This window comes from Xiphias gladius, chromosome 8, assembly GCF_016859285.1.
Source record: "Xiphias gladius isolate SHS-SW01 ecotype Sanya breed wild chromosome 8, ASM1685928v1, whole genome shotgun sequence".
NCBI classification, from domain to species: domain Eukaryota; kingdom Metazoa; phylum Chordata; class Actinopteri; order Istiophoriformes; family Xiphiidae; genus Xiphias; species Xiphias gladius.
In genome coordinates this window covers 7,727,935-7,740,087 of record NC_053407.1, presented here as the reverse complement: position 1 = coordinate 7,740,087, position 12,153 = coordinate 7,727,935, and the positions used below count along the sequence as shown (strand labels likewise).

Here is a 12,153-nt window from a genome sequence, read left to right as displayed (position 1 = left end):
AATTCCGGAGTGAGGAATGAAGCCAACGACCAATACCATGACCAAGATTTCATGCCCAACTTCAATCAATTCAATCTCATTCAATTTTATTTCCTCCCAAAGGGTTGCAGGCAGGCAGTGTGTAGTTTTACAACAAATGTAAATCAATGCCACTTACGTTAAGTATTAGTGTGTAAGGTCCCTTTTAATGTTGTCTCACTAGGTTAATTGTTTGGAAATGGTCACGACACTGGGAAAATCATTAAAATATAGAACAAATGTTATATCTTAATTTACCGTCTACTAATTGTTTCCAATGGTCAGAGATAAGATTTGAAATAACTGCAATTAGCTGCCACACTGTAAGGACAAGAAAGATGATACACTGGTGTATCACTTTTCGGGTTGGGAGGATTGTGCTTTGGAGAAATTCGTAATTCACTTGGTTGACGGGTCAATCTAATCTGGATTATTTCCATGTTGTGATTTATTGCACTTGTCCTGAACTGCACACTGCTTCTTTGTTGTAGTAAATTTGAATGTTTGACCCCGTCAAGTCATTTAGCCCTCACTCTAAATACCTTTAGAGCCCCTCACATTTATTTTCACACCAAAACAATGATCAAAATTTGACTGAAAACTCTAATTTTCTTTCCAAATATTGAAATACCCCACAATTTAAGGAAGGTTCACTCCATACTTGTAGGCTACATAGGCCTACAAGCATTTAATGTGGTATTTTAGAATATTTATGGACATCTGGACATTTTCCTTTTTTTCCTTTTTTTTCTTTCCTTTTTCTCCAAAAAAAAACCAAAAACCAAAAAACAAAACTCCACGGGTAGAAGATTTACCTACCAGCTGTAAACCAGTGCCCTGAAAGTTTGGGCACAGTTGCAGTACAGAAACTGACAGATTCATATTCTCAAATTCGTTAAAGTCCAAATTGTTTACAGGATTTCTGAAATCCTCATATTAAAAAAGGTGTTATTCTTGCAAAATGAAGCCTCAGTTTCCATTCCCATTAAATAGTATTCATCGCTGTGCATGGGTGAGTGGGCATCATGCATTAGGGCATGTGGTGTCCTTGGCCTCCATGTTTCCTTTATGGGACCCAGATGGGCAATGGGATGAGCTGGCCATGTGGTTGCCACCCCCTCCTCCATTTCCCCCACCACATACGCTTTCCCTTTCTGTGAGTATCTGGGAAAGAAGCAGATTTCTGACAGTGATTCAAACTGGGTGGTTAGTTTGATTCGCAGCATGATCTTCATTGCAGGTTCAACCTCTCCTACAGGTTATGAAGTTAAGCCTGATTCATCTGAGGTGGGGTGGGATTCATTTTATCAATAGTAGGCGGCTAGATACATGCCACGCATTAAGTACTGACAGTGTTTGTTATTGTGTTTACTGTGTTGATTGTTATGAATGTGGGCTACAGTATACAGTATGTGCAGGAAAACTGACAAGGTTAAGAAAAAGTTGTTTTTTAGTTCAGGCTTCCTGGGTTGTCATAGTGAAGAGGATTTGATTTTGAGTGATCTGGTAGCTTACAGATTCCACAGCCTATTCAGGAATCTCCTATAAAGCTGGTTTCAGTTTTCAGTTGATACAGCGCAGCTTTATATCTATAATAAACTTTGAAACACTGTGAAAAGGATAAATGACTTTTGTAGCCAATAACAACACTTGATGCATTTAATGGTTCTTGATTCTTGTAGAGCTGAAATTTTAGGGAAACTAAAAGAGAGTCTCCAAAATTGAAACTGTTGTCGGCATGAATCTTAATTTGTAAAGTACCACCCAAGTTTTCCCTCTTTGTCTACAGCCTTAGACATTTTGAAGAACCGGCATTAAAATAGCCATGAAAAGAAATGTAAATATTTTTATATGGATGCAACACATGCACAGATAGCACCATGTCTGTTTTGTTGTAGATACATTAGATTGATTCTGGCACTGACAATATTTGTTAATCTTGTGCTCAACTAACAGCATCTCAAAATTACCTATAAATTGTGATAGTTGTCATTGTCAAAAAAAATTTTTTCTTGGTATGTGGGCACTTTTTTTCTGGCTGTATTTCTTATATTCCTTTTTTTTTTTCTTCGTGAAGAAGAACCCATGGCCATAATGTTGGGAGGCCATGGCAAATGGGAATTGACTCTGTAGATGATTAAAATGATTAACCTTTTAGCCTTTTAAATGTCAAATATAATGACAATGGTTATCAGAGGATATCAAAGTCTAAACTGTTGTAAAATAAACAACAGGATATTCACTTTATAATTATCTGAAATGGAGAAAAGCAAGAGAATCCTCAAATTTTTAAAGCTGTATTCAGAAAATGTTTGATAAATTTGTAAAATAGTCCTGATAGATTATTTTTTGTAAATTGCCTAATCATCTATCAGTCGACTTATTGTTTCAGCGTGGGAGGTGTATCATATGAATATCTAGTTGATTTGATTTGAATGATGTGGTTGAATGTGGTTATTGTCTCCTGCTGTAGTGTTGCTGATGCTCAGTGCAGTTTGTCAGTGAACAAATCGGCTGCTGTGGACCAATGAATCTGTCCACTGCGGCTCTCTCATTGCTTTGTCAGTGTGTTTGTGTGTGTGTGCGCGTGCTTATGCTTGTAAAATCTATATTGTTATATTTGTGTTTGCATGCATTATGGACATGCATGCCTTGTGTGTCTGTATGTGTGTGTGTTAGACCTCAGCAGCCTGGATAACCAGAGCTTAGCTTTAGTCAGGCAGCCAAGCGAAGCAGAGCGAAGCAAAGCTGAGGCAGAAGATCACCACTCTGTGTGTGCAGCAAAGGTAACATAGCCCTTGTGGTCTAGCTTGCATAAGCGCCGTGTGTTTTCTGTATGTGTACTCATGCATCTGTGTGTGTACATTCCTGTTGCTATCTGCCCTCCACACCTTGCCCCTCTGACAGCTTGGCAAGACTTGGCTTTGGAGGAAGATGAGAGAGGGTTGTAGGAGAGATAGAGAGAGATGGAGGAGAAAGAGTGGGTGAAGGGTAAAGGGTAGAGAGAGGAAAGGTGTTTGGGGGCAGTGCAGTGGCACATAGCAGGTGAGTGGGCAGAGGGGAGGGAGTGATGGAGGCCAGGACGAGGCGAGCATCGCCGGGGATTATCTGTGTTTTTCATGTTCTTCCGTCTTTCACCTGCTCACCCAACTCTGACTGGCTGGCTTGCTCATGGCCTTACGGGCCAGCCTGGCATGCTACAACAATAACAAACAAGCACAAAGTCCCACCTCATCCATCTCCAGCTATAGACTTGCACTGACTCAGAGTGGGCCTGGCCTGAAAGAATTTTTTTTTTTTTTTATCTGGAAATGAAATTCATAGCTGATAGTTCATATGTTGAATTTCATTGTCACTTTAAATCGTCAAAAATAACCTGAACAGGGAGATCAGGGACATAACCTCTCAATCAGAATTTTGGTTGTTTCAGCTGCCCCATCTTTACACCCAAAGCATTGCATAGATAACTCCAGTAAGCTGAAAATGTCAATGGCTCAACCTCTGCTTTAGGTGTTTTGCTGCAAATTACAGCAGTCTTGTGAATGTAAGTGTATGTTGTAAATGTTTTTTAATTTGCTAAGCATGATGTTGAGGAGATTGAGAGTACTGTAATGTTTACAGTACTGAACCTATATGTAAATGGTAAAGTAATATTAATGCATGTTTACAATTTCTGTAAATAATTGCATGTTTGTTTTGATTTCCCTTCTTATTGTTGTGCACTTTTATTATTTTATTTTGCAAGAATTTCTTTCCTATTGCAATGTGATTTGAATTGTGGTGAAATATAGACAAATTCCCCTTTTTTAGGTCATGTTTTATTTTTTGTAAGAAGTCAAATTTTGTAACTTTTTTGCTGCTTGTATACATTCCATAAAGGATGCAAATGCAGTTCTGTTCAGCTGTCCTTTTGGTTTTTGTTGCCTTTTTTCAATAACTTATTCATTTACAACTCAATACAATGTACAGTAATTGAGTTATGTTCCTTCATATACAGTATATATCCATTAAATGAAACAGTATATCCATAGAACAGCCTGATCAAAACTATAACAAACAGCAGTATTAGTCTTCATATTACTGCTCCTCCATGATTCACCACTGAGACTGAGGTCCTCTGATGGATTTACATAACCAGTCTAGCCTTTACAGTGATTAGGCCTTGTTAACAGTAGGAGGACTTAACTAATTGCAGTCTGTTAATTGAACGCAGACTAATGTCACGATGAAGGGCCATGAAACTAGCTGATGGGGTGAGAGAAAAGGAGGGGTGAACAGGAGGAAGAAATGAGAGAGCGTTCCTTCTCTCTTATCAAACTATTATTTCAGTAGATTAATCCGTTTTTAATGTGTGTCTTTAGTGAGGCGAGGCAGCAAAAATCTCCTTCTCTGTCTGCTCTGGCAGCCGTGGTACCTCCTATCTCTCTCCTCCCTCTCTCTCTCTCTCTCTCTCTCTCTCTCAGCTTTTACCCCTTTGAGACTCTCATGCATTATGTAGTGATGATTATTACTTAATTACACATTAATAAATCCGCTTCATTTGCAGGACATTAAACGGGAGTTGAGCGCATATGACAAGGAGATGGAGGGGAGGGAAGGCAGGGAAAATTTGGAGCGTGGAGAAAAGAGGGAGTGCTTACTTTTTAGCATTTATTTGGTTTGTTTAGAGTGTTGTTCATGTTTAGTGGAGCCAAGTGAGTCCTTTGACCAAGAGGGAGAGAGGGGAAGGTTGAGTTTACTGTCAGTGTGTGTTGAGCCGAGTTCTTCTGGGCTAATGGCATCATTTTCACTCAGTCTCTTCCTTTCTACATATCTTGCTCTGTCGCTCTTTTCCTCTCTGAACGCTTAACATTTCTTCACATTTGTTTTTGGTTTGACCACCTTCCACCAGTTTGTGTACATTCTTTCCTATGTAAACAGATTTTCCGTTGAACCTTGAAGACCTTTTTGCCTATATTCAGCTGACTGACAAGATATAGATACTGTAGCTGCTGTTTGCTCTGGTCTTTGCACTCGGGTGCAGTGACTTGTTCATCTGTAGGGCTCGGTCTTCACCCTTAAACTGCTTGACTTTTGACCAAATTGTTCCCATGGCATTGATCACTGTAACATACCAAAACTTGATCAGATACTTATTTATCTATATTATATTTCCTAATTGAAAGAATTATTTAGTTAATTTTTACAGTTTTTTTTAGTTGTTATGAAATCCGTTTTATTTGCTACTCTTGTACATGTTTTTGTGTTAACACAACTTTTAACACTGATCCATTTGCGAAGTTAGGCGGCACAAAATCTGTCATTTTGCCATTGTCTTGTACTTAATGTATTAGCACTTAAAAATTGCAACCCTGGCCTTCTTGTTTGCACTGAGTTTTTTTTCCTATTGCAAAGCTGTTGGCACTGTTGCAGAGAAAATAGTGTACTTTAAACTAGAGCTACAACGAGATTATATTTATTATCAATTCATCTGCTGATCATTGTCTGCTGACTGATTCATCATTTGGCCTATACAACTTCAGCAAATAATGAAAAATGTCAATCACAGTTTTCCACTTTGCTTTCCAGCTTGCTTTTTTTGCCTGACCAACAGTTTAAAATCCAGAGACATCCAGTTTAATTTATGTAAGAAAAGGAAATTAATTTGATTATCCAAATAGCTTCAGATAGTTTTGATTGACTAATCAGATAGAGGACTAATCATTTCAGCTGTACTCTACACTATATTACCTTTTTACACTGGCCACGGTTACATGATTTTTCATGTAAGTATTTGATTTAAATCTAATAAGAGACTCTGGGATAATAATTGTTCATTGCCTGGAGTTAAAGTTATTGTCAACTAACTGCTCAAGACTTGAAATTAACAACTGCCAACCTGCCAAATGTGGCAAAAAATGAATTGTGCTGGGAAATGTCATCACGTTACCAGCCAGTTTGATGGTTGCTGAATCTACTTATGATTTTCTATAAAGGCAAAATAAATGTGACCAATGCAAATTCCTGCTCATGTGTGCAGGGAATATGAAACCAGGTCCAAGTGGACTTTTTACATGAACAATATTTGTCCATTTAAGTGCTGTGGAACCTAGTATTATCCCGATATCTGACAGCAGCAGTGGTATGAGGGATTGTGTGGTTTGTATAGTGCAGTACAGTTAATCTCTCATTTCTTTTCCCCTTTTTCACTCTCCTGTCTATTTTACTTTCTCTCTCTGCCTTGCTCTCCCCATCTGGCTTTACCATTAGATCTGTTTTAATGTCACCCTTTGGCACAGAGCACAGAGACTTTCAGAGGGCGACTGGCTCTTATAGAACTCAGAGACACTAAACATGTGGCCTGGATTATTTGATGACAACAATATGTTTTTTGCAGGTACATCTCAGTTTAGAAGCATTTGAAAGCGCCATAAATGTCTTTTTTTTCTTTTATTAATACTAAAATTGACAGCTTAGCTTGTTTTTGTTTGTGCAGCTCTAAATAGTGTTAATGTACAGCCAAATTGAATAACTCATTTATAAAAGCTTGTATTGGCTTTGCATTAAGGCTTGCTGAACCATTAAATGGCTTTCTGAAAGCTTTGTTAGAAATTCCATTGACTCCTCAGCGGGGGGTGGATTTGAGTTTTTGGTAGTTGTTTTTTTAATAGGACAAAACAAGCTAATGTAATTGTTGACTGGTGGAGCACAGCAGTAATATGCATCGAATGTAATAGGAGTCATGTTGATCTGCTCTCAATTACAACCAAATTACTGCACAATTGAAGGCTTGGAGAGTAGAGTGTAAATAAGTAGAATGTGACTTTACACCGAAGACAGAGAAAAAGAACAGGTGTAAATAATACAATTAATGATGGGTGAATTCCGTTTAACTTTCTTAGTTTTAAGGTTGTGTGTTGTGCATGTTTTTCACACGATCATAGCTTACTGGGACACTTGAATGCATGGATCCAATAAGGTATTAGTAACGCCTGTGCTTCTCCTACTCCTGCTGTGAAAAATCCTATTGGAAAGGAGGAGAGTGCAGTCAAATTTATGCTCTTGTGTTTGGCTGGAATTCTTAGAAAAGAACATCAGGTCTTTCAACAGAGTACATATATTTTTTCTCTCCACCTTAAGGAAACTTTTTGATGTTCACTAAGTGACCAGAGTGGTAGAAACAACTTCATATTGTAATAGAATTATATACAACAGCCTTCTAATAAATAACACAAATATTTTTAAATTGTTGCTCACATCGTGTCAGAGAAATATTGGTTCAGATCAACAACTGTTGATAGTTGATAGTAAGTAGTAGTTCATGGTGTTTATTGGCTGACTCTGATCATATTACAAGGTTACAAGGTTACAAGGTCTCCTTAGTTAGTGTACTGTATGTCATTTAGGCATCTTGCTTTAATGTGATCTTTGATCCTTGAAAGCCTATTTGAAATCAATGAACACTATGGAAAAACAACAAACACTGGCTAATGGTGTTGACTGGATAAATCCAGATTAAGAACCATTCTTCATCAGGTTTAGCAGCGAAAAACATTGGTTTTGAAATAATGGAAAGGAAAAGGTCATATCATCTGGTAGGCTTGGTTAGGTTTTTATTGTTGAGAGAGTGTGTGTGTGTATGTGTGTGTGTGTGTGTGTGTGTGTGTTTGTGTGAGTTCATCTGTGTGTTCAGAAAGGGAGTCCCTCAGTGAGGTGTGTGTATGCCAGTGACAACTCCTTATCAGCGACCAGCCTGGTGTGGTTGTGCATGTACGCATGTCTGTGAGAGTGTGTGAGAGCATGGCATCATGGGCCGGGACTGTGCCATTGTAGTGGCTTAGCTAGCCTCGTTTATCAGCTGCAAACTCACTGGACCTTAACACACACACACCCACCCCTCTGGAGACACATGCACACACACAACCACGTGCACAGTGTAGCTGAGCTCTGTGCATGCCCATAACCTCATCTTTTAAGAAGAGAAAGATGATGCTGGTATGACTATACACATGCAAACACACACATACACAGTCAATCCAGACCTAGCTTGCCAAGCCCATATCCCCCCACCACTAGATATTCTCAGAGGACGTGGGCCCTTCTAAGTTTCCTCGAAGGCTGTGTGTGCGCATTTATGTGTGCAATCTCTTACAGTCTCTTACTAAGATGCTTTTTTTTTAATTCAACACTGACTATTTGCCTGCAGTTTATTTGTCTGTCTAGATTGGGGTGTTTAATTAAGTCTTATGTCCTGTAGTGTCTGTTCTCTTGGTTTAAAGCTTATTGGATACCTAGCTAGTATAGCAACTCAAGATTAATTTTGTTATGAATCATATTTCAAAAGCAAATATTTGCTTTTGAAAGTCTAAGTAGCAATTGTTGTTAATTACATAATTAATTTATGCATTATCGTCATTATGGAATAAATTATTATTATTATAATTTAAATAATTATACATTAAAACCAATTTTTTTGGGCATAATTGCAGTAATTTCTTCCTCATTCAGCCCCTTACCTCCTCTTTCCTCCTTCCCTCTCGATTAGCATCCTACATTTCTCCCCTTTATACCTTCCTTCCCTCTAACGTGCCTTCTACCCCCTTCCTCTAAGAACCCCCCCTTCCTATTCTGTACATTAAACATTAGTGGTGGGGGCAATTAGCACTTCCCCTCTGTACACCTGGCTGATGCATAATATATTTATTGGGCTACCCTCCCTCCCTTCTCTCTCTGACACGCACACACACGCACACACACACACTGCTGTTGATGAAGGGGTGACTTTTGGGAAATGGAAGCTCTGTGTGTGTGTGTGTGTGTGTGTGTGTGTGTGTGTGTGTGTGTGTGTGTGTGTGTGTGTGTGTGTAACAAATGTTCAAGCTCTATGCCTACTGGTCTGACCCTGCATAACCTCCTGAGTTTGACCAGGTCAAAAGTCATTGGTCTAGTAAGGTTTTCAGACAAAATACTTTAAAGTAAATACTGTTTCTCAATTTCTATTGCTCTATTGGTACATCATCTTAAAATATATATTTTTATTTATATTATTTTTGTCTAGGTAGTTGATGTATTTTGTCTGTTTTAGTTGGGTTACGTAAACTTTGAGCATATCTCATTTATCTTAATTCTGAAAGAGCGCTCCTTTCTCAGAAAGCATCATGCCCTGTTTTAGGATTAGATTAGGATGATGTTTTGGCCGGTCTGCAAAAGCGATGCCAGCCATATATAAACGCTAATGTCCATGACTGAGTGACTGAGTGCTGAAGTTACACCACTGGTCGACACGCCGAGTGGTGGAGTTTCCCCATTAGTCATTGCTCTTTCAAAATGAATTTGCACAAACAGTTTCTATTGTGTCATCGGGGGGTGTTTACTGTAGGGCTGTGGTCAACCGAAGAAAATCTTTGCTGACTGAAATTGAACCTAGGCTTCAACCAGCCCTAGTTTACAAGCAGTGTTGCCAATTTAGTGCCTTTGTCGCTAGATTTACCAACTTTTCACACCCCTTAAGCGACTTTTCTTCACAAAAGAAAATATTGACAAATCTAGCGACTGACACAGACATGACTGAGCTTCTAACTTTCTCTCTGAGCGATCATTTTTTCAATAAATATAGCTGAAAACACAGCACAGCCATTGTGTTCAACTTATGTGTTTGGTGATTTTGTCAGATGACCTAGCCCTAACCTAGTCATGTTTCTGTCTATCGTATCTTGATAGCACTGTGGTTGCATGTATATCAATTTTTATATGAAATGTATAACACATGATGGCCAGTGTTCTACAAAACACCAAGACCCCAAAAGAGTTTTTTTAATCTTTTGTGCTGATCCATTCATTCATTCATTTTTTTCAAGTTTGTGCAGCTATCCTTGTTAGGACATTCAACTGACTTCCATTCACTGTGAACAGCCTAACCCAAGATTCCAGATTAAAAAATTTACTAGCATTTCATTTAAACATTGATTGGAATTTGTCTTGGTGTGTGCTCCAGGAAGACAAAAATACAATATAAATGCAGAACAACAATGCAATACAAATATACAACAGCAATACAATACAAATACATATCAGTAATACAATACTAATACACAGCAGTGTAAACATATCCACAACAGAGAAAGTTGAGAGAAAAACCAACATGTCATCATAGGATGGCACCATATTAGATGTCAAGATAATAAAAACCCTAACCTTAACCATAACCAATTCATGCCTAAAGGGTCACCCACACCCAAAAAGATAACTATGTCAACATCTATATTAATAACGATGTGAGCATCCAAACTGTTGAAAGATAACATTCTGTAAACATTGGCACCAAGCACGTGCTGTGTGCTTCAGCTGTGTTGGACCCCCAAAATGGATAATGATGACCTGCTACTGCTGTACGTTGCGCAGAAAAAGAAAAAGAAAACCAGAAGGGTGTGGGTTCCTGAAATACCTCAAAGATGAGGAGTTAGGAGAATCCAACACTCTGTTTCTTATGTTTAATTTGCAGCCTAATCTTAAGTCATATAAGTGTTAAATAAGTATATACCACAAGAGCCAGGACTGAGAGATTAGAGTAGACCACCTAAAAGTGTTCCTATACCATCAAGTATCTTACATAAAAGAAATAGTCAGAAATGGCAGATACAACATTGATAAAACACTTGATTTAGCTTTTATTTATCATTATTCTTAGTATTAAGAATATGAATAATAAGAATAAGAAAACCATTGGAAAGTTGCTGCTGCTGTGCTGCCCAGCTGTGGTGCTCTGCATCTTTCAGCACCACTGAGGCGAAGAGAGTGGCGAGGAAAGAGAGAGATGCTGTTTATTTCAATAAGTACAATTTATTACTGATAGAAAGTATGTTCAAAGGTCATTTTACTAATCCACCCTCCTGTGCGGAAGAGATACACCTTTGGTTCATTCATCAGTTAACTATTTTATTTTCTGTTTTACACGGGCGAGAGTTGTATCTGCCGTTTCTGAACATGATGCCCTGTAAAGTCAGTTGTATTTTGATTGGTGTTCTTATTGTTCATCAAATAGCTCTGAAAGTGATCCCAACGATATTGTTCGTTACTGTCGTTATCGTTATACTTGTGGTGTGGGCTCTGCCAAACACTTGAGTTAGAACGATTTATAAAACGATATATTTATAGTTATCATTCTTGGTGTGTTTATACAGGACCCCAAAAGGTAACAAAAACACATACACAAACACACACACAGTCTCTCTCTCTCTCTCTCTCACACACATACACACACACACACACACACAAAACTTGGACCCAGACTAATGTGCATTGTGTTCAGAGCGTGGAGTCTTCAACAGAACAAGCTGCCTGTGTTGTGTTCCTTTTTTATTGGACACACTGCCAGGTCTTTGTAGTGCACCGCACTATAGACCTACCAGTGGTTCTTTTTTTAGTACTTGAGTCATCAGTTGGTTTTTCCAACTCCTTCCATTCACCTCCCAGTCAAAAGGCAAGGGCACCCTGCTGTGAGACATACAATGGAGCAAAATAGCAGGAGAAAATGAGAGAGCAAGCAAGCGAGAGAGACTCCATACTGAATAAGAAAGAATAGAAACTTGAAGGAAATTACATTTTGACCTCTTTTTGTGACTTAAAATCATATTTTCTTTTCAAGTGAGACTATACATCTGATTCAGTCTAATCTGTTGTCTTTTTTTTTTTTTTTTTTTTTTACTTCACTGGTCCTCTAAGCCTGTCTGATGACACATAAATAAAATATATTTGTATTTGAACATTTTGAAGGAAATTTTGCCAACAGTGCCTAGTTAGTATCAGCCACAATCGCCACCAGGTAATTGTAAAGTAATGTTTATACATATTTTTCAACATTTTAAATGAGCAAAAGTGGATTAAACTGCAAATGTACAGCAAATGTCAACATCCGCACTATTTCTTGGCTGAGGTGTAGTAAGCATTGAACTAATGAATAATATTCGTCACAGTGGTACAATAAGCATCAGGCAGCCCTGTAGTCATCATAGTAGAATGCTAAAAAATCAGATGCACATATTGTTAAGTGAAAATTATGGGTTTTTTTAAAATTTGTTTTTACGTAATGTTCTCTTTCCTCTGCTTTTTTTCTCAGGATAAATAAGTTTTAGGAGAGACTTGCTGAAGTTAGGAGAG

General features: G+C 38.1%; 1 protein-coding gene across 1 annotated transcript in view; it reads left to right on the top strand.

Moving 5' to 3' along the window:
- LOC120792842 (zinc finger protein 423-like) overlaps positions 1-12,153 on the top strand; it is a 68,826-nt gene that overhangs the window by 1,294 nt on the left and 55,379 nt on the right. The gene's annotated exons all lie outside the window — the stretch shown is intronic.